The sequence below is a fragment of the Oncorhynchus mykiss genome, chromosome 2 (assembly GCF_013265735.2).
Source record: "Oncorhynchus mykiss isolate Arlee chromosome 2, USDA_OmykA_1.1, whole genome shotgun sequence".
In the NCBI taxonomy this organism is placed as follows: Eukaryota; Metazoa; Chordata; class Actinopteri; order Salmoniformes; family Salmonidae; genus Oncorhynchus; species Oncorhynchus mykiss.
The window spans coordinates 93,274,962-93,298,513 of NC_048566.1; the positions used below are offsets into that span (position 1 = coordinate 93,274,962).

At 47.1% G+C, this 23,552-nt stretch overlaps 1 protein-coding gene across 1 annotated transcript in view; it reads left to right on the forward strand.

Moving 5' to 3' along the window:
• Positions 1-23,552, forward strand: part of LOC110499974 (prickle-like protein 1) — a 64,564-nt gene that overhangs the window by 4,007 nt on the left and 37,005 nt on the right. The window lies entirely within an intron of this gene.

Genomic DNA, 23,552 nt, shown 5'->3' on the forward strand with positions numbered 1-23,552 from the left:
CACGATAGCAGCCGGTTTGGGTTCTAATTTAAAATTCTTATTTTACAATGACGGCCTACACCAGATAACATTGGGCCAATTGTGTGCCCCGACCTATGGGACTCCCAATCATGGCCAGTTTTTATACAGCCTGGATTTGAACCAGACAAAAATGAGGTCAAACATTTTGTAGTGACACCTCAAGGGCTGATAGGCAGTGCCTTAGACCACTGTGCCACTCGGGAGCCCCAAAATGGCATAGCAATAGCAGGACCATAATAGACCACTGCTCTTTATCAGCATAAATAATGAATATATCTAAGCATATAAAACATACACCAAAGTCTGAGATTTTTTTTTTTAATTCAAAGTTGCTTTTCTATTAAGTATTATATATATTTCCTCACAAGCACATCTCTATAGCCCTACAACAAGAAAATGCTCATCCAGAGGCAGCGCTCCTAGTGGCCAGTGATTTTAATGCAGGAAAACTGAAATGTGTTTGACCTCATTTTTTTCACCTGTGAAACTAGAGGGAAAAAACTGTAGATCACCTTTACTCCACACACAGAGACGCATACAAAGCTCTCCCTCCATTTGGCAAATCTGACCATAACTATATCCTCCTGATTCCAGCTTATAAGCAAAAACTCAAACAGGCAGTACCAGTGACACACTCAATTCGGAAGTAGTCAGATGAAGCGGATGCTAAGCTACAGGACTGTTTTGCTAGCACAGACTGGACTATGTTCTTTGATTAATCTGATGGCATTGAGGATTTTACCACATCAGTCATCGGCTTCAGTAATAAGTGTATAGCCATGGATTACAGGCAACATCCACACTAATTTCAAAGCTAGAGTTGCCCCTTTCAAGGAATGCGACACTAACCTGAACGCTGATAAGAAATCCCGCTACGCGCTCCAATGATCCATCAAACAGGCAAAGCGTCAATACAGAACTAAGATTGAATCCTGTTACAGCTGCTCTGATGCTCATTGGATGTGGCAGGGCTCGCAAACTATCACGGATTGCAAAGGGAAACCTAGCCACGAGCTGCCCGGTGACACGAGCCTACCAGACGAGCTTTCTATGCTCACTGCGAGGCAAGCAACACTGAACCATGCGTGAGAGCACCAGCTCTTCTGGACCACTGCGTGATCCTGCTTAACGTAGCCGATGGGAGTAAGACCTTTAAACACGTTAACATTCACAAGGCCACAGGGCCAGGCGGATTACCAGAAGGCATGACCACCATAGACCACCAAGAACGGCAACGTAACCTGTCTAAATGACAGTAGCACTCAAAGGAAGGCCCAAAAAATAGTCAAAGACTCCAGCCACCGAAGCCACAGACCATTATCTCTGCTACCGCACGTCAAGCGGTACTGATGCACCAAGTCTGGAACCAACAGGTCTCTGAACAGCTTCTACCCTCAAGCCATAAGACTGCTAAAACAGATTGCTAAATAATGACTACACGGACTACCTGCAGTGACCATTTTTTTGTTTAGCTCTAACTCTCTTGCACTGACTCTATGAATACACATTGGACACTCTCACATACTTACACTGAGACACACACACACACACAAAAAAAAAACATGCACACACATGCATACTGACGCTACACCCTCACACTTGGGCGGCAGCGTGGCCTAGTGGTTAGAGCATTGGACTAGTAACCGAAAGGTTGCAAGTTCAAACCCCCGAGCTCACAAGGTTCTGCCCCTGAACAGGCAGTTAGTTAACCCACTGTTCCTAGGCCGTCATTGAAAATAAGAATTTGTTCTTAACTGACTTAACTAAATAAAAGTAAACTAAAAACACTGAAAAGGGAAATAAAAGCTTTGGTTTGTTATATATCTTGGAAACATTGGTCGTTGTTTATCATATTTTTATATGCAGCAGTGTATTGTTAAATCCTCACAGGGTCAGCGCTGTGTAGTTGATAACCCTGCCTGCTTATTCTCATACAAACTCCTCAAGTTACATTCAATTAGTCTGGTCCCAGATCTGTTTGTACATTGTGGGCCTATGGCCAACTCCTATTGTCTTTACTATTAGCCTCGGTGCCAGAGCTGTTTGCGCAGTATAACTCCTAATGTCTTTGTCAATGCAAATAGGTGTTGACTATACAGCTAAAACAGTTCTGGAACCAGGCTACCAACTCATCCAGTGAAAGAGACTGGTTCCAGAACATTAGTGCTGTGGTGCGCCGTATCGTATAGCGTCAGCTGATCACAGACATTCGTCTAATCTTAGACATATACAGTCAGACACGTCGGCGTCTGTGTGTGTGTGTGTGTGGCAGACGCCCAACAGTGTGTGTGTGTGTTTGTTAGTGAGTGTGTGCTGCAGACCCTAGCCGAGTATGAATGAGCAGAAATGTACAGTGCCTTGCGAAAGTATTCGGCCCCCTTGAACTTTGCGACCTTTTGCCACATTTCAGGCTTCAAACATAAAGATATAAAACTGTATTTTTTGTGAAGAATCAACAACAAGTGGGATACAATCATGAAGTGGAACGACATTTATTGGATATTTCAAACTTTTTTAACAATTCAAAAACTGAAAAATTGGGCGTGCAAAATTATTCAGCCCCCTTAAGTTAATACTTTGTAGCGCCACCTTTTGCTGCGATTACAGCTGTAAGTCGCTTGGGGTATGTCTCTATCAGTTTTGCACATCGAGAGACTGAAATATTTTCCCATTCCTTGCAAAACAGCTCGAGCTCAGTGAGGTTGGATGGAGAGCATTTGTGAACAGCAGTTTTCAGTTCTTTCCACAGATTCTCGATTGGATTCAGGTCTGGACTTTGACTTGGCCATTCTAACATCTGGATATGTTTATTTTTGAACCATTCCATTGTAGATTTTGCTTTATGTTTTGGATCATTGTCTTGTTGGAAGACAAATCTCCATCCCAGTCTCAGGTCTTTTGCAGACTCCATCAGGTTTTCTTCCAGAATGGTCCTGTATTTGGCTCCATCCATCTTCCCATCAATTTTAACCATCTTCCCTGTCCCTGCTGAAGAAAAGCAGGCCCAAACCATGATGCTGCCACCACCATGTTTGACAGTGGGGATGGTGTGTTCAGCTGTGTTGCTTTTATGCCAAACATAACGTTTTGCATTGTTGCCAAAAAGTTCAATTTTGGTTTAATCTGACCAGAGCACCTTCTTCCACATGTTTGGTGTGTCTCCCAGGTGGCTTGTGGCAAACTTTAAACGACACTTTTTATGGATATCTTTAAGAAATGGCTTTCTTCTTGCCACTCTTCCATAAAGGCCAGATTTGTGCAATATACGACTGATTGTTGTCCTATGGACAGAGTCTCCCACCTCAGCTGTAGATCTCTGCAGTTCATCCAGAGTGATCATGGGCCTCTTGGCTGCATCTCTGATCAGTCTTCTCCTTGTATGAGCTGAACGTTTAGAGGGACGGCCAGGTCTTGGTAGATTTGCAGTGGTCTGATACTCCTTCCATTTCAATATTATCGCTTGCACAGTGCTCCTTGGGATGTTTAAAGCTTGGGAAATCTTTTTGTATCCAAATCCGGCTTTAAACTTCTTCACAACAGTATCTCGGACCTGCCTGGTGTGTTCCTTGTTCTTCATGATGCTCTCTGCGCTTTTAACGGACCTCTGAGACTATCACAGTGCAGGTGCATTTATACGGAGACGTGATTACACACAGGTGGATTGTATTTATCATCATTAGTCATTTAGGTCAACATTGGATCATTCAGAGATCCTCACTGAACTTCTGGAGAGAGTTTGCTGCACTGAAAGTAAAGGGGCTGAATAATTTTGCACGCCCAATTTTTCAGTTTTTGATTTGTTAAAAGAGTTTGAAATATCCAATAAATGTCGTTCCACTTCATGATTGTCTCCCACTTGTTGTTGATTCTTCACAAAAAAATACAGTTTTATATCTTTATGTTTGAAGCCTGAAATGTGGCAAAAGGTCGCAAAGTTCAAGGGGGCCGAATACTTTCGCAAGGCACTGTAAGTCCCGGTGCCAGTGTGCGTGTGTATGTTTTTCCTCTGTTGATTTAACACCCGTAACAGTGAAATGTACACAGAGCTGTGTTTGTGCAGGGCTGCATAAATCACCCTCGCATCCGTGTAAATCGCTCTCAAACCAAATACTCTGGCACTGTGCTGACAGGCTTTTATCCCCAGACAGACAGACATTGTGTGTGTGTGTGTGTGTGTGTGCGTGCGTGCATACTGACCGACCTACCGACCAACCGACCGACCTAGCGAGCCCAGGTCGCTGCCTACCTGCCGCATGGGCTAAAAGCAGTATCAGACAGATCCGTGTGACAAGCATGAGAGAGAGGAAGAGAGGCAGGAATAACCCTGTTATTCATGGCCAGACTAGGAAGAGTTGGTGGTGGCAGTCAAACCATGGCAGAGTGACGGCAGAGCCCGTCGGTGGCCTGGACCGTAAACAGTTTGTGGTCGACCCTGGTGGTCCCTACACACACCGTGCCTTGCAGACTCACTCCATGTCTATTGCTGTGCTTCTTCAGTGGTGCTACAGTGTGGGGGTACTGTACAGACATGATCTTCTTCAGTGGTGCTACAGTGTGGGGGTACTGTACAGACATGATCTTCTTCAGTGGTGCTACAGTGTGGGGGTACTGTACAGACATGATCTTCTTCAGTGGTGCTACAGTGTGGGAGTACTGTACAGACATGATCTTCTTCAGTGGTGCTACAGTGTGGGGGTACTGTACAGACATGATCTTCTTCAGTGGTGCTACAGTGTGGGAGTACTGTACAGACATGATCTTCTTCAGTGGTGCTACAGTGTGGGGGTACTGTACAGACATGATCTTCTTCAGTGGTGCTACAGTGTGGGGGTACTGTACAGACATGATCTTCTTCAGTGGTGCTACAGTGTGGGGGTACTGTACAGACATGATCTTTGACATAAGAGTTGAATTACAGCTTTATGTTTTCTTTGCTTTTCTTGCGTCAAAGTTTCAACTTTCAACTCCAACGTGCTAATGCTGAGGCCTCCATGTGAGGCCTGTCTGGGCTGCCTGTTTGGGAAGCCTGTCTGGACTGCCTGTTTGGGAAGCCTGTCTGGACTGCCTGTTTGGGATGCCTGTCTGGGCTGCCTGTTTGAGAAGCCTGTCTGGACTGCCTGTTTGGGAAGCCTGTCTGGACTGCCTGTTTGGGAAGCCTGTCTGGACTGCCTGTTTGGGCGGCCTGCACCTCACATTGAATCCACATGCTAAGCAGTTAGCGCTTCCAGGCACAACTTTGTTTATTAGGAGTTGTAGGATGTTGTGGAGGGAAACAGATTTGGCACAGACGCTGGAGTTTAATGCCCTACCAGATCATCTGTGTTGCTGTAACCACACACACAACGTAATGGTGGGTAAAACATTCAGACCACCAAGATGATGAAGTCATTACGACTGCACACACACACATTTAATTATTTCCCCCATGCATACTCAAGATGACCAGCTATGAAATATTACTGTATCATAGTCATGGAACATGTGCAAAACTCCCTTCTCCTTTGTGGTCAGAGTTTTGCAAAGAACACTTAATTCACACTTCTATCTACACCCATTGTGGTTCTGGAAAGTTGATCTCACCCAGCCTTACCCAGAGCCAGATCCAGATAAACCTCATCGGAGGGTCTGTTTCCCCCCTCTCAGACCCAGATTCAGACTAGCCCCAGACTGTTTTCCCCCTCTCAGACCCAGATCCAGACTAGCCCCAGACTGTTTTCCCCCTCTCAGACCCAGATCCAGACTAGCACCAAACTGTTTTCCCCCTCTCAGACCCAGATCCAGGCTAGCCCCAGACTGTTTTCCCTCTCTCAGACCCATATCCAGACTAGCCCCAGACTGTTTTCCCCATTTCAGACCCATATCCAGACTAGCCCCAGACTGTTTTCCCCCTCTCAGACCCAGATCCAGACTAGCCCCAGACTGTTTTCCCTCTCTCAGACCCAGATCCTGACTAGCCACAGACTGTTTTCAACCTCTCAGACCCAGATCCTGGCTAGCCCCAGACTGTTTTCCCCCTCTCAGACCCAGATCCAGACTAGCACCAAACTGTTTTCCCCCTCTCAGACCCAGATCCAGGCTAGCCCCAGACTGTTTTCCCTCTCTCAGACCCATATCCAGACTAGCCCAGACTGTTTTCCCCATTTCAGACCCATATCCAGACTAGCCCCAGACTGTTTTCCCCCTCTCAGACCCAGATCCAGGCTAGCACCAAACTGTTTTGCCCCTCTCAGACCCAGATCCAGACTAGCACCAAACTGTTTTCTCTCTCTTAGACCCAGATCCTGGCTAGCCCCAGACTGTTTTCCCCTTCTCAGACCCATATCCAGACTAGCCCCAGACTGTTTTCCCCATTTCAGACCCAGATCCAGACTAGCCCCAGACTGTTTTCCCCCTCTCAGACTCAGATCCAGACTAGCACCAGACTGTTTTCCCCCTCTCAGACCCAGATCCAGACTAGCACCAGACTGTTTTCCTCTCCCTCTTCTTCATTTACAGTGATCCTTATTATAGTAAACAGAGCAGCAGCGTCACATGGAGAAGAGAGGATAGTAATTTTTTCAGCAGACCCTGCCACTTGTTTTGATGGTCATTAAGGAAGACTACGGGGAATTCATATAGAGCCTTCCCGGGCTCCTGTTTCTCTGGCCCCCTGGCCCCCTGGCTCTCTGGTCCTCTGGCCCCCTGGCTCCCTGGGCCTCTGGCCCTCTGGCCCCCTGGCTCTCTGGTCCCTAGCCCCTTGGATCCCTAGCCCCCTGGCTCCCTGGGCCTCTGGCCCCTTGGCTCCCTGGCTCTATGGTCCCTAGCCCCTTTGGCCTCTGGCCCCCTGGCTCTCTGGTCCCTAGCCCCTTGGATCCCTAGCCCCCTGGCTCCCTGGGCCTCTGGCCCCCTGGCTCTCAGGTCCCCTGACTCCCTGGCTCTCAGGCCCCCTGACTCCCTGGCTCTCAGGCCCCCTGACTCCCTGGCTCTCAGGCCCTCTGACTCCCTGGGCCCCTGGCTCTCTGCCCCCCTGGCCCCCTAACTCTCTGACCTCCTGGCTCCCTGCTGTCTGTCTGTCTAGCGTTCTGTGGGCCCCTGGCGCTCTGACCACCTAGCTCCCTGGTCCCCTGGTTGGAAGTATGCAAAACGTACCTTCCCTGGTCCTTCCTGTGTTTCTCATTCCAGACCTGCCGCCCTGTAGCCTAGCCCCTGGTCCGTTCACACGAAAGGTCAGATATTTAAAAATAGACTTTACTGGGCGTGGGGTTTATACATCCTGCAGCAAAGGTACTTCCTGGGATTTGTCCTAAAGGCCATGTTGGAGTATCATGTATTTTGTCTGTAATTTGGGTGTTGGGAATTTTATTTGGAATATTGTCCTACAGGAAGTGTTACTACTATGTAACTGATTATTACGTTTCCTGCATGGCTGACATTGCAACTCATGTTGATGATCTGGTTACATGTCACCATTTAGCCTAGATGCATTATTTATGATGAGGCCAGAAATTACAAATGGATTATGATGAAGCATAGAATGGAATTGAAATGATATCCAGTGATTCTGAATGGCTGTGAAAATAAGACGATTACAGAGATGAGTAGACTGATACAGTCCCTCCCTCTCCTGTGGAGAGATATAATAATCAGGCCACTGCTCATCCACTCCTCCTCCATTATCTAACTCTGTTTTTCATAATGTGAGATCATCTATCTTCTGGCCCAGAGATAATTCTCTTAAAGACATTCCACGGAACTTTGGCGACTACTAAGTATTTTTTAAACCTCTCTCTTTGGTTTGGATGTGTCCATGTGTAGTTCATACATGCATAATCTATTATCAGAATTACTGTCTTACCTCAGTGAGCCACAAAATCACTTGTTTGAAAACAACTGTGTTTCTGGAAGCCAAGCTGCGACATTTTCCCTACATTTTCACCCATGTGTCACAGCCTCCTAGCAATTCGAGTTCTAGCCAATGAGCTTCAGCCCCTTGCCATTTGAGTGACAGCTAGAAAGAGTCACATTATCCACACACAGCAGAGTGGGAGAGACAACAATGACATGGTGCACATATCTGCACATGTGTGACATAGTATGCAATTTTCGGTGACCACTCATGGCTTTCAGAACTACTGGCTAAAAAGTATACAACATGATCTTCCTGCCCAGGAGAGTGCACGATACTTACTTCTACACTGCAGTGAGGAGTGAATTCGATTACAGTCTGGAGGTATTGTTCACTGATACGTGTTGCGTGGTTACCAGCATTAACAAACATACTCGGTAATGACCAAGCAGAGGTTCTCAATTAGGTCGTGCACCAGAGAAGAGGAACGTTACAAAGACAGAAACTGTGCCTAACTCAAGTTTCAAGTTTTAATGTCACGTGCACAAGTACGGTGAAATGCTTTTCTTCCAAGCTCTAAAACCAACAATGCGATAATCAGTAACAATGTAATAGTAAAAACAACATATGGTAGAACAACAACACACAACAAATAAAAATAAGAAATAAGAAGAACAACCATAAAGTAAGTAAGCTATACAGGGTCAGTTCCAGTACCATATTTACAATGTGCAGAGAGATTGGAGTGATAGAGGTAGATATGTAGAGGGGTAAGGTGACTAGGCATCAGGATATATGATAAACAGAGTTGCAGCAGTGGTATGAATGAGTCAGTATAAATGTATGTGCATGTTATGTTAGTGTTAGCAAATTAAATGTGTGAGAGTGTGTGTGAGAGTGTGTGTGTGTTGGTGTGTCAGTGTGTGTGAGAGTGTGTGTGTGTTGGTGTGTCCGTGTGTGTGAGAGTGTGTGTTTGTTGGTGTGTCAGTGTGTGTGAGTGTGTGTGTGTGAGTGTGTGTGTGTGAGTGTGTGTGTGTGTGTGTGTGTGTGTGTGTGTGTGTGTGTGTGTGTGTGTGTGTGTGTGTGTGTGTCAGTGTGTGTGAGAGTGTGTGTGTGTGTGTGTGTTGGTGTGTCAGTGTGTGTGTGTGTTGGTGTGTCAGTGTGCGTGAGTGTGTGTGTGTTGGTGTGTCAGTGTGCATGAGCGTGTGTTTGTGTGTTGGTGTGTCAGTGTGTGTGTGTGTGTGTGTGTGTGTGTGTGTGTGTGTTGGTGTGTCAGTGTGTGTGAGAGTGTGTGTTTGTTGGTGTGTCAGTGTGTGTGAGTGTGTGTGAGTGTGTGTGTGTGTGTTGGTGTGTCAGTGAGCGTGAGTGTGTGTGTGTGTGTGTTGGTGTGTCAGTGTGCGTGAGTGTGTGTGTGTTGGTGTGTCAGTGTACGTGAGTGTGTGTGTATTGGTGTGTCAGTGTGCGTGTGTGTGTGTGTGTGTGTTGGTGTATCAGTGTGCGTGAGTGTGTGTGTGTGTTGGTTTTTCAGTGTGTGTGAGTGTGTGTGTGTGTTGGTGTGTCAGTGTGTGTGTGTGTGTGTTGTTGTGTCAGTGTGCGTGAGTGTGTGTGTGTGTGTGTGTGTGTGTGTTGGTGTGTCAGTGTGCGTGAGTGTGTGTGTTGGTGTGTCAGCGCGCGTGAGTGTGTATGTGTGTATTGGTGTGTCAGTGTGCGTGGGAGGGAACTAAGCACGTAACCCTGAGGGGCCCCAGTGTTGAGGATCAGCATGGCAGATGTATTGTTTCCTGGAGGTGTTTAGTCCCAGGGTCCTTAGCTTTGTGATGAGCTTTGTGGGCACTATGGTGTTGAACGCTGAGCTGTAGTCAATGAACAGCATTCTCACATAGATTTTCCTTTTGTCCAGGTGGGAAAGGGCAGTGTGGAGTGCGATAGAGATTGCGTCATCTATGGATCTGTTGGGGCGGTATGTGAATTTGGTAGTGGTGGTTTACCTACTCGTTGACAAATTCTTACAAGGCACCCCGCCCTCCTCCCCCTTTTCCTCCGTCTTTTCTTCACGCTGATGATGGGCATTTAGGCCTTGTTTTGACAATGCAGTATATCATTCACGTTGGACTCATTAAATACATTTATTTTGTCCAGTTTGAGGTGAGTAATTGCTGTTCTGATGTCCAGAAGATCTTTTCGGTCATAAGAGATGGTAGCAGCAACATTATGTACAAAATAAGTTACAAACAATGTGAAAAAACAAACAAAATAGCACAGTTGGTTAGGAGCCCATAAAACAGCAGCCATCCCCTCTGGCGCAATTATTATCCTTCCCTAGCACATTAATGGCCATGCTCACACCTCCCAAGCTTCCATCAAGGATGCATCCCAGGTAGCTAACAGAGGTTTTAGTTGTAGAATTGATACAGGTCTATAATTCCCAGGGTCAGACTTTATCCCTTTCAGGTGGTAGGCGTTACGTAGATCCAGCTTGGAAAACACAGTGGCCCCCTGGAGCGGCTTGAAGGCTGAGGAAATTAGTGGTAGCAGGTAACAGTTTCTTAACAGTAATGTCATTGAGTCCCCTGTAGTCAATGCACGGGCGCAGGGTCTTGTCCTTTTTCTCCACGAAGAAGAACCCTACGCCAGCGAGAAAGGAATAGAGATGGATAAATCCTGCAGGTAGGGAGTCCCCAATGTAGGTCTCCATAGCCTTGGTCTCTCCTGTCCCGACAGAGAGTACAGACATCCCCGGGAAAGCATGGTGCTAGGAAGAAGGTCAATCCCGCAGTCATTGGGTCGGTTCCTCAGAATCAAAGTGTCACCAAGCCTTGCTGAACACCTCCCAGAGGTCCTGGTACTCCGCGGGGATGGTACAGAGGTCCGGGGCACCTTCCGAGCCCCCAGGAAGACGTCCCGGGGCAGGTTGCACTGACTTCAGACAATGGGCGTGGCTCCAGGCCATGATGGATGCCATGATGGACTCCGGACTCCAGGCCATGATGGCACCAGACCCAGTTGATGAGGGAATTATGTCACTGGAGCCAGGAGAATTTCAAAACCACGGGAATCTGAGGAGACTTGATGAGCAGAAATGGAATAGTCTCGCTGTGATTCCCTGACACCCGTAGGTTGATGGGAGTGATATTATGAGAGACTCGGCCTATAGCGCGCCCGTCCAGCGATCTAGCATCTATGGGAATGGAGAGTGGCTGAGTTGGGATGTTCAGCTCGGAAGCCAGGGTAGCATCCAAAAAGCACTCATCGGCCCCAGGGTCAACTGAAGAGATTTAGACTGGTTTCCACACAGCAGAATGGCATGAAAAGGGGTGCAAGCAAGGGAAGCAGAAAAGTTATCCATATGGCCCACCATTCTGTCTAGTTGCATAGGCTCGGGAAGCGGTAATTCGGCCATCTTCAGCGACTCTCGGGGGAAGTCGGGAAGCCTCGGGTTCTCTTGGCAACGGGACCGTCGGAGACTTCGGGGATGACTCAGAGGCAAGGTGGAATCCTGGGATGTGCGGGCAAAATCAAATTTCCTCAACCTCCGTTTTTTCCCATAATCGCCCATCGATACAGATGGTCAACGCAATGAGGGAATCGAGATCCGTAGGTAACTCCTGAGCTGCCTTGTCGTCTTTGACTTCCTCCAAGACGCCGTGCAGGAACATATTCCTTCCTGATTCCAAGCACTCTCCGCTGCCAACGTGTGGTTATCCACTGCGTAGTCTGCCACACTGCGGGAGTCCTGCCAAGTCTGGATTAGCTTCCAGACAGCTTCTCTCTCAGGGGAACAGGGCATCAAAAGAGAAGGTGGAGTGACCGATGAGACGGCACTGCTAACCGCTGAGTTACTGAGGGGCTGTGGGGTTACCACCATGGTAGGCTGCCTTCCAGACAACCTGTGGAATTGCTCCAGCAAAATGTCCAACGCCCGGTCATGGCTTTCAGCCAATGTTTGGACTCCCTCCATCAGACCACTAAGCAATTCCTCGTGCCTACCAATGGAGGCTCCTTGCACAGCTGGCTCAGGTCTGCTGGGTCAGTCATGGCCAGTTCGTACTATCACGTTTTCAGGGAAGACCCAGATGCAGACAACATCGAAGTAACAACAGGTTATTAATCCAACAGGGGCAGGCAAAAGACAGGTCAAGGGCAGGCAGGATTCAGTAATCCAGACAGGTGGGGCAAAGGTACAGGATGGCAGGCAGGCTCAGTGTCAGGGCAGGCAGAATGGTCAACACCGGGAAAACTAGAGGGAGGGAGGGAGGGAGAGAGGCAGTGAGGGAGAGAAGCAGTGAGGGAGAGAGGCAGTGAGGGAGAGAAGCAGTGAGGGAGAGAAGCAGTGAGGGAGAGAAGCAGTGAGGGAGAGAGGCAGTGAGGGAGAGAGGCAGTGAGGGAGAGAGGCAGTGAGGGAGAGAGGGAGAGAGGCAGTGAGGGAGGGAGGCAGTGAGGGAGGGAGGCAGTGAGGGAGGGAGGCAGTGAGGGAGAGAGGCAGTGAGGGAGAGAGGCAGTGAGGGAGAGAGGCAGTGAGGGAGAGAAGCAGTGAGGGAGAGAGGCAGTGAGGGAGAGAGGCAGTGAGGGAGAGAAGCAGTGAGGGAGAGAGGCAGTGAGGGAGAGAAGCAGTGAGGGAGAGAAGCAGTCAGGGAGAGAAGCAGTGAGGGAGAGAGGCAGTGAGAGGCAGTGAGGGAGGGAGGCAGTGAGGGAGGGATGCAGGGAATGGCAAGAGGGAGGAATGGAGGAAAGGAGGCAGGGGGCTATCAGGGAGGCAGGGAGGGAGGGAGGCAGTGAGGGAATGAAGAGAAGCTTGTAGGGAGGGAATGGAGGGATGGACTAGCATTAGCCCCAAATTTAGAGGTAGCATGTGTGTGTGTGTGTGTGTGTGCGTGCCTGTGTGTGTGCGTGTGTATGTGCGCGTGTGTGTGTGTGTGTGCTTGTGCGTGTGTGTGCGCGTGTGTGTGTGTGTGTCTGCTCAACGGATGACTCTATGACTCTACGAGTGGTGCAGCGGTCTACCGCACTGCATCTCAGTGCTAGATGTGTCACTACAGACCCTGGTTCAATCCTGGGCTGTACCACAACTTGCCGTGATCGGGAGTCCTATAGGGTGGCACACCAATGGCCCAGCGTTGTCTGGATTAGAGGAGGGTTTGGCTGGGGGTGGGGTAGGCTGTCATTGTAAAATAAGAATTTGTTCTTAACTGACTTGCCTAGTCAATAAATAAAGGTTAAGTAAAAAATAAATAGAGGCTGGTGTCCTGTTTTCCATATAGCCTGGACACTGTTAAAGCTGTGCATTTAGCTCCCAGTCCCAGGACACCTAATGGTTATAGTACATTGTTCTGGGATCTCACAACCCACAACCAAATCTCTCTACTCAATTTGAAATGCATTTATGTTGACATTTAAGTTACAGTGCCTTGCGAAAGTATTCGGCCCCCTTGAACTTCGCGACCTTTTGCCACATTTCAGGCTTCAAACATAAAGAGATAAAACTGTATTTCTTTGTGAAGAATCAACAACAAGTGGGACACAATCATGAAGTGGAACGACATTTATTGGATATTTCAAACTTTTTTAACAAATCAAAAACTGAAAAATTGGGCGTGCAAAATTATTCAGCCCCCTTAAGTTAATACTTTGTAGCGGCACCTTTTGCTGCGATTACAGCTGTAAGTCGCTTGGGGTATGTCTCTATCAGTTTTGCACATCGAGAGACTGACATTTTTTTCCATTCCTCCTTGCAAAACAGCTCGAGCTCAGTGAGGTTGGATGGAGAGCATTTGTGAACAGCAGTTTTCAGTTCTTTCCACAGATTCTCGATTGGATTCAGGTCTGGACTTTGACTTGGCCATTCTAACACCTGGATATGTTTATTTTTGAACCATTCCATTGTAGATTTTGCTTTATGTTTTGGATCATTGTCTTGTTGGAAGACAAATCTCCGTCCCAGTCTCAGGTCTTTTGCAGACTCCATCAGGTTTTCTTCCAGAATGGTCCTGTATTTGGCTCCATCCATCTTCCCATCAATTTTAACCATCTTCCCTGTCCCTGCTGAAGAAAAGCAGGCCCAAACCATGATGCTGCCACCACCATGTTTCACAGTGGGGATGGTGTGTTCAGCTGTGTTGCTTTTACTCCAAACATAACGTTTTGCATTGTTGCCAAAAAGTTCAATTTTGGTTTCATCTGACCAGAGCACCTTCTTCCACATGTTTGGTGTGTCTCCCAGGTGGCTTGTGGCAAACTATAAACGACACTTTTTATGGATATCTTTAAGAAATGGCTTTCTTCTTGCCACTCTTCCATAAAGGCCAGATTTGTGCAATATACGAGTGATTGTTGTCCTATGGACAGAGTCTCCCACCTCAGCTGTAGATCTCTGCAGTTCATCCAGAGTGATCATGGGCCTCTTGGCTGCATCTCTGATTAGTCTTCTCCTTGTATGAGCTGAAAGTTTAGAGGGACGGCCAGGTCTTGGTAGATTTGCAGTGGTCTGATACTCCTTCCATTTCAATATTATCGCTTGCACAGTGCTCCTTGGGATGTTTAAAGCTTGGGAAATCTTTTTGTATCCAAATCCGGCTTTAAACTTCTTCACAACAGTATCTCGGACCTGCCTGGTGTGTTCCTTGTTCTTCATGATGCTCTCTGCGCTTTTAACGGACCTCTGAGACTATCACAGTGCAGGTGCATTTATACGGAGACTTGATTTCACACAGGTGGATTGTATTTATCATCATTAGTCATTTAGGTCAACATTGGATCATTCAGAGATCCTCACTGAACTTCTGGAGAGAGTTTGCTGCACTGAAAGTAAAGGGGCTGAATAATTTTGCACGCACAATTTTTCAGTTTTGATTTGTTAAAAAAGTTTGAAATATCCAATAAATGTCGTTCCACTTCATGATTGTGTCCCACTTGTTGTTGATTCTTCACAAAAAAATACAGTTTTATATCTTTATGTTTGAAGCCTGAAACGTGGCAAAAGGTCGCAAAGTTCAAGGGGGCCGAATACTTTCGCAAGGCACTGTATGTTACAATTTAAGCTAAAAGTCTGTTATGAGAGACTAGTCAGGTTGCTTTCAAACATGAAGAAGGCAGTTTACACTAAGCACTGTGCATGTCTCTCTCTCGCTCAGCTGTGATGGCCTCTGACCTCTCCTGTTGTCCACAATGCGACCCCAAGCTATAGACAGGCCTGGGCACTGGTCCCCCCCAGACCACGTCCATGGTCAACCGAGCAAACAGTCAGGTGAGGGTGGACATCTAATACTTCACCCCTGGCCCCTGGACAGAAGTCTAATAATGGGGTCTGGGACAACTATGTCCCATAACCCTTAACCTTAGCCCTCTCTATAGGCTACCTGTGAGTGCTAGCTAGCTGTAACTCCACAGGAAGGGGTGAAGAGGTCAACTTCAGAGTTAGGGAGGAGGGTTATGGGGGCTATAAAATGAGGGGTATAATTCAGCCTCTTTTCCATCTCTCTTGTTCTTCCTGGTCTGTTTTTTACTACCATCTTAATGACTTAAATTGTGTCCAATTAAGCTAAGGGCTGTTACTGAAGCATCTCTACTGACTGTAGTCTGAAGCATGTGTTTAATTAGCCAGTTGTAAAAGACTGGAGCTAACGGAGTGTTCCTGCAGGAATGTTAACGATTGGTGGGATGATGAGATCCCTCACTGTGCTGAGAGAAGACGCGTTTGACTGTTTCATTTAGTATTGTTGAATGCAATGGTTTGCCGTTTGAATCCCTGTGGGTCGTCTGAAAAATGCTTCCATGTGTGAGAAGAAGGGAACTTTCTTTTATGGCCTCCTTCTTACGACTACCCTCGGAGCGGTCACATCCGGGCGGCTTCGACAAATCGGTCCGGATCATGTGCCAGTTTAGCTTTGAGCAAGAAACAAATAGGAAATGGTTTCCCTCCTCGCTGTGTGTGTGTCCCTCGCCACGCGTGGGGATAAAGTGTTTAACTCTGAGGAGAGCTGCAGGAGGAGCTGGAAGTCCCAGATGTGTTTAGTTACAGTTGTTTCAGTTTTTTTTTTTTTGTGTCAAATGTGTCCTTTTGATGCTGAAGTCACATAGAAGTCTGGTGGTGTGTCAGAGGTCAGAGGTTACGGGTCATTCTCAGAGAGTAGGGGTCACCTCGTGAACCTGGACATTGACTGGGTGCTGGTCCAACAGGGACACCACTCCAAGCACTAAAACATGTTCTGTAACTCGTAAAGACTGCAGGTATAATGCTGACATAAACCATGGAAAACTCAAAGCCATCTCTCAAATTGTTAAGTAATAACCAAAAGAAAATCATTTGGATTAAACACAGTTTCAAGTTTATTTGTTATATGTAATACATTGGAAATCTTACTCACCAGAGCTCTCAGTTTAACCTTAACTAAACTGTAAAACTGTCATTTTAGTGAAGAGCAGGACCACATGACAGCCTTTGCTCCTTTGCTGAGGCAGCAACTTTTGTTAGTGTAAGTGTGTAGAATATGACCTTCCCGTTCAGCCTGTCTCCACTGTGTGTAGAATATGACCTTCCCGTTCAGCCTGTCTCCACTGTGTGTAGAATATGACCTTCCCGTTCAGCCTGTCTCCACTGTGTGTAGAATATGACCTTCCCATTCAGCCTGTCTCCACTGTGTGTAGAATATGACCTTCCCGTTCAGCCTGTCTCCACTGTGTGTAGAATATGACCTTCCCGTTCAGCCTGTCTCCACTGTGTGTTGAATATGACCTTCCCGTTCAGCCTGTCTCCACTGTGTGTAGAATATGACCTTCCCGTTCAGCCTGTCTCCACTGTGTGTAGAATATGACCTTCCCGTTCAGCCTGTCTCCACTGTGTGTAGAATATGACCTTCCCGTTCAGCCTGTCTCCACTGTGTGTTGAATATGACCTTCCCGTTCAGCCTGTCTCCACTGTGTGTTGAATATGACCTTCCCGTTCAGCCTGTCTCCACTGTGTGTAGAATATGACCTTCCCGTTCAGCCTGTCTCCACTGTGTGTAGAATATGACCTTCCCGTTCAGCCTGTCTCCACTGTGTGTAGAATATAACCTCCCCGTTCAGCCTGTCTCCACTGTGTGTAGAATATAACCTCTCAGTTCAGCCTGTCTCCACTGTGTGTAGAATATAACCTCTCAGTTCAGCCTGTCTCCACTGTGTGTTGAATATGACCTTCCCGTTCAGCCTGTCTCCACTGTGTGTAGAATATAACCTCCCAGTTCAGCCTGTCTCCACTGTGTGTAGAATATGACCTTCCCGTTCAGCCTGTCTCCACTGTGTGTAGAATATAACCTCCCAGTTCAGCCTGTCTCCACTGTGTGTAGAATATGACCTTCCCGTTCAGCCTGTCTCCACTGTGTGTAGAATATAACCTCCCAGTTCAGCCTGTCTCCACTGTGTGTTGAATATGACCTTCCCGTTCAGCCTGTCTCCACTGTGTGTAGAATATAACCTCCCAGTTCAGCCTGTCTCCACTGTGTGTAGAATATAACCTCCCCGTTCAGCCTGTCTCCACTGTGTGTAGAATATAACCTCCCAGTTCAGCCTGTCTCCACTGTGTGTAGAATATAACCTCCCAGTTCAGCCTGTCTCCACTGTGTGTAGAATATAACCTCCCAGTTCAGCCTGTCTCCACTGTGTGTAGAATATAACCTCTCAGTTCAGCCTGTCTCCACTGTGTGTAGAATATAACCTCTCAGTTCAGCCTGTCTCCACTGTGTGTAGAATATAACCTCTCAGTTCAGCCTGTCTCCACTGTGTGTAGAATATAACCTCTCAGTTCAGCCTGTCTCCACTGTGTGTAGAATATAACCTCCCAGTTCAGCCTGTCTCCACTGTGTGTAGAATATAACCTCTCAGTTCAGCCTGTCTCCACTGTGTGTAGAATATAACCTCTCAGTTCAGCCTGTCTCCACTGTGTGTAGAATATAACCTCTCAGTTCAGCCTGTCTCCACTGTGTGTAGAATATAACCTCCCAGTTCAGCCTGTCTCCACTGTGTGTAGAATATGACCTTCCCGTTCAGCCTGTCTCCACTGTGTGTTGAACATAACCTCCCAGTTCAGCCTGTCTCCACTGTGTGTAGAATATAACCTCCCAGTTCAGCCTGTCTCCACTGTGTGTAGAATATAACCTCCCAGTTCAGCCTGTCTCCACTGTGTGTAGAATATAACCTCCCAGTTCAGCCTGTCTCCACTGTGTGTTGAATATAACCTCCCAGTTCAGCCTGTCTCCACTGTGTGTTGAATATAACCTCCCAGTTCAGCCTGTCTCCACTGTGTGTAGAATATAACCTCCCAGTTCAGCCTGTCTCCACTGTGTGTAGAATATGACCTTCCCGTTCAGCCTGTCTCCACTGTGTGTAGAATATAACCTCCCAGTTCAGCCTGTCTCCACTGTGTGTAGAATATAACCTCCCAGTTCAGCCTGTCTCCACTGTGTGTAGAATATAACCTCCCAGTTCAGCCTGTCTCCACTGTGTGTAGAATATAACCTCCCAGTTCAGCCTGTCTCCACTGTGTGTAGAATATGACCTTCCCGTTCAGCCTGTCTCCACTGTGTGTAGAATATAACCTCCCAGTTCAGCCTGTCTCCACTGTGTGTAGAATATGACCTTCCCGTTCAGCCTGTCTCCACTGTGTGTAGAATATAACCTCCCAGTTCAGCCTGTCTCCACTGTGTGTAGAATATGACCTTCCCGTTCAGCCTGTCTCCACTGTGTGTAGAATATGACCTTCCCGTTCAGGCTGTCTCCACTGTGTGTAGAATATAACCTCCCAGTTCAGCCTGTCTCCACTGTGTGTAGAATATGACCTTCCCGTTCAGCCTGTCTCCACTGTGTGTAGAATATAACCTCCCAGTTCAGCCTGTCTCCACTGTGTGTAGAATATGACCTTCCCGTTCAGCCTGTCTCCACTGTGTGTAGAATATAACCTCCCAGTTCAGCCTGTCTCCACTGTGTGTAGAATATAACCTCCCAGTTCAGCCTGTCTCCACTGTGTGTAGAATATAACCTCCCAGTTCAGCCTGTCTCCACTGTGTGTAGAATATAACCTCCCAGTTCAGCCTGTCTCCACTGTGTGTAGAATATAACCTCCCAGTTCAGCCTGTCTCCACTGTGTGTAGACTGCCACAGTCCTTTATTGAGTTGTTTCCTCAAATAACGGCTCCTCCCCCTTCAACATCCCTGAGGAGCTGTGTCTTTCTACTTCCCTTTGTAGCAAATGAGATCCCCACTTTACAACTGGGTGAGAGGGCCATAAGTAGTGGTCATAAGTAGTGCTATATCGGGAATAAGTTGCTATTTAGAACACAGCCCTAGATTGTCACTGTAGCCGTGTTGGTGATGCAGTTAGACAGGAGTGTTGCTGTTATAAAGTGTAGGACACAGCCCTAGATTGTCACTGTAGCCGTGTTGGTGATGCAGTTAGACAGGAGTGTTGCTGTTATAAAGTGTAGAACACAGCCCTAGATTGTCACTGTAGCCGTGTTGGTGATGCAGTTAGACAGGAGTGTTGCTGTTATAAAGTGTAGGACACAGCCCTAGATTGTCACTGTAGCCGTGTTGGTGATGCAGTTAGACAGGAGTGTTGCTGTTATAAAGTGTAGGACACAGCCCTAGATTGTCACTGTAGCCATGTTGGTGATGCAGTTAGACAGGAGTGTTGCTGTTATAAAGTGTAGAACACAGCCCTAGATTGTCACTGTAGCCATGTTGGTGATGCAGTTAGACAGGAGTGTTGCTGTTATAAAGTGTAGAACACAGCCCTAGATTGTCACTGTAGCCATGTTGGTGATGCAGTTAGACAGGAGTGTTGCTGTTATAAAGTGTAGAACACAGCCCTAGATTGTCACTGTAGCCGTGTTGGTTATGCAGTTAGACAGGAGTGTTGCTGTTATAAAGTGTAGGACACAGCCCTAGATTGTCACTGTAGCCGTGTTGGTGATGCAGTTAGACAGGAGCGTTGCTGTTATAAAGTGTAGAACACAGCCCTAGATTGTCACTGTAGCAGTGTTGGTGATGCAGTTAGACAGGAGTGTTGCTGTTATAAAGTGTAGAACACAGCCCTAGATTGTCACTGTAGCCGTGTTGGTGATGCAGTTAGACAGGAGTGTTGCTGTTATAAAGTGTAGAACACAGCCCTAGATTGTCACTGTAGCCATGTTGGTGATGCAGTTAGACAGGAGTGTTGCTGTTATAAAGTGTAGAACACAGCCCTAGATTGTCACTGTAGCAGTGTTGGTGATGCAGTTAGACAGGAGTGTTGCTGTTATAAAGTGTAGAACACAGCCCTAGATTGTCACTGTAGCCATGTTGGTGATGCAGTTAGACAGGAGTGTTGCTGTTATAAAGTGTAGAACACAGCCCTAGATTGTCACTGTAGCAGTGTTGGTGATGCAGTTAGACAGGAGTGTTGCTGTTATAAAGTGTAGAACACAGCCCTAGATTGTCACTGTAGCAGTGTTGGTGATGCAGTTAGACAGGAGTGTTTCTGTTATAAAGTGTAGAACACAGCCCTAGATTGTCACTGTAGCCATGTTGTTGATGCAGTTAGACAGGAGTGTTGCTGTTATAAAGTGTAGGACACAGCCCTAGATTGTCACTGTAGCCGTGTTGGTGATGCAGTTAGACAGGAGTGTTGCTGTTATAAAGTGTAGAACACAGCCCTAGATTGTCACTGTAGCCGTGTTGGTGATGCAGTTAGACAGGAGTGTTGCTGTTATAAAGTGTAGGACACAGCCCTAGATTGTCACTGTAGCCGTGTTGGTGATGCAGTTAGACAGGAGTGTTGCTGTTATAAAGTGTAGAACACAGCCCTAGATTGTCACTGTAGCCGTGTTGGTGATGCAGTTAGACAGGAGTGTTGCTGTTATAAAGTGTAGGACACAGCCCTAGATTGTCACTGTAGCCGTGTTGGTGATGCAGTTAGACAGGAGTGTTGCTGTTATAAAGTGTAGAACACAGCCCTAGATTGTCACTGTAGCCGTGTTGGTGATGCAGTTAGACAGGAGTGTTGCTGTTATAAAGTGTAGGACACAGCCCTAGATTGTCACTGTAGCCGTGTTGGTGATGCAGTTAGACAGGAGTGTTGCTGTTATAAAGTGTAGAACACAGCCCTAGATTGTCACTGTAGCCGTGTTGGTGATGCAGTTAGACAGGAGTGTTGCTGTTATAAAGTGTAGGACACAGCCCTAGATTGTCACTGTAGCCATGTTGGTGATGCAGTTAGACAGGAGTGTTGCTGTTATAAAGTGTAGAACACAGCCCTAGATTGTCACTGTAGCCATGTTGGTGATGCAGTTAGACAGGAGTGTTGCTGTTATAAAGTGTAGAACACAGCCCTAGATTGTCACTGTAGCCATGTTGGTGATGCAGTTAGACAGGAGTGTTGCTGTTATAAAGTGTAGAACACAGCCCTAGATTGTCACTGTAGCCGTGTTGGTTATGCAGTTAGACAGGAGTGTTGCTGTTATAAAGTGTAGGACACAGCCCTAGATTGTCACTGTAGCCGTGTTGGTGATGCAGTTAGACAGGAGCGTTGCTGTTATAAAGTGTAGAACACAGCCCTAGATTGTCACTGTAGCAGTGTTGGTGATGCAGTTAGACAGGAGTGTTGCTGTTATAAAGTGTAGGACACAGCCCTAGATTGTCACTGTAGCCGTGTTGGTGATGCAGTTAGACAGGAGTGTTGCTGTTATAAAGTGTAGGACACATATGTCTGTACCGTCTCAGGGCGTTTTGACAGGCTACTCACAGATGTGTTATGTAGGTATTGGTTTTGCAATGCAATTCCATACAATGAATACATAGAGGAGTTGGGATTGGAACACTAGCCTGTACTCTCTAGTTACATCTGAATATAATAGCTTTGTAGCTTTGTACGTTCCCTTCCATTTCATGCTTTCATGTTAAATTGTTAAATTCTCCCCCACACTGTGTGACATCATACACTGGAAACCTTATTTTGCTTGTATAACTTAATACTGTTATGGTCCATAATAACAGTCTGGGTTAGCGGAGGCCGGGGTTAGGGGAGGGTTTGGCCGGGGTTAGGGGAGGCCGGGGTTAGGGGAGGGTTTGGCCAGGGTTAGGGGAGGCCGGGGTTAGGGGAGGGTTTGGCCGGGGTTAGGGGAGGGTTTGGCTGGGGTTAGTGGAGGGTTTGGCCTAGGTTAGGGGAGGCCGGGGTTAGGGGAGGGTTTGGCCGGGGTTAGGGGAGGGTTTGGCCGGGGTTAGGGGAGGCCGGGGTTAGGGGAGGGTTAGGCCGGGGTTAGGGGAGGCTGGGGTTAGGGGAGGGTTTGACCGGGGTTAGGGGAGGCCGGGGTTAGGGGAGGGTTTGGCCGGGGTTAGTGGAGGGTTTGGTCGGGGTTAGGGGAGGGTTTGGCCGTGGTTAGGGGAGGCCAGGGTTATGGGAGGCCGGGGTTAGGGGAGGGTTTGGCCGGGGTTATGGGAGGCCGGGGTTTGGGGAGGCCGGGGTTAGGGGAGGGTTTGGCCGGGGTTAGGGGAGGGTTTGGCCGGGGTTAGGGGAGGGTTTGGCCGGGGTAGGCCGTCATTGTAAAATAAGAATTTGTTCTTAACTGACTTGCCTAGTTAAATAAAGGTTAAATAAAAAATTAAATAATCCAATCATTAGGTGTGGATAATTGGATGTTTGCACTCATGTTAACCTCTAATTATATGTAAAAGTTATGAGAAAAAAAAGCCACAATATTCTGTCGTGTGATTTCTTTCCCTTTTTTAGTAAACAGATTTGCAGTCTGTTTAAAAATGTAAATGCAGCTATATTACAAAATAAAAATAGAGAATTTCAATGTGATTGATGACGATGCCAATCTAGCTAAGTCAATATGAACGCTGCTCCACCTCTGATTGTTAGCTCCACTACGACCACCAGTTCACCTTTCTCTCCCCTCTTTCTTCCCTATTTTATCCCCCCTTTTTTCATGGCGTAAAAGGATTGTTATTACAGTAGAGTGATAGGAGTTTATGAGGTCTTTATGACTCTGGGCTGTGTTAGGCTCTTCTCCTGGTGATAGTGCCCTGTAGTGGCAGGTCACTGAAAGCCTGGAGAATGAGACAGTCAGGCCTATAGCTTTTATGATATAAGGTAACTCACACATCATCATTGGGTGCTAATCTCAACAATGGGCTCTGAATGGTGTCATGTAAACTGCAAATGAACCCTTAACTCTTAAGGTGTACTATACTGTGCTGTGCACTGCGGGGGCAAAGAGTCCCATGGCCGAGACTGTCGTGACCTTCTCATCGCCCCTACACGTTTCTGCTTTACAGCCTCTGTCATGGGGTAGAGTTAAGGAAATAGAATTAAGCAATAAGGCACGAGAGAGTGTGGTATATGGCCAATATACCACGGCTAAGGGCTGTTCTTAGGCACAACACAAGCAGTGCACATTTTTAGCATGCGCATGTGATCCCTGCGGGAATTGAACCCACAACTTGACCAACTTGAGCCACACAGGACCATTAGTGTGATGATTATGTGAATTGCGATTTATAGGTCATGAACACATACTACTACAGTTTTTACTGAGCATCTTAAAACCTTGTGGGATTCGGCATGTTCAAGAGTGAGGCCAGTTTGACCACTGAAGAATGTGTTGTTTTATTATCGTGGGTTGTTGGTCATGCCTCTTGACTCTTGACGCTGGTCCTGTCCTGTCATTGAGGCATGCTATAGCTAGACTCTAACTCT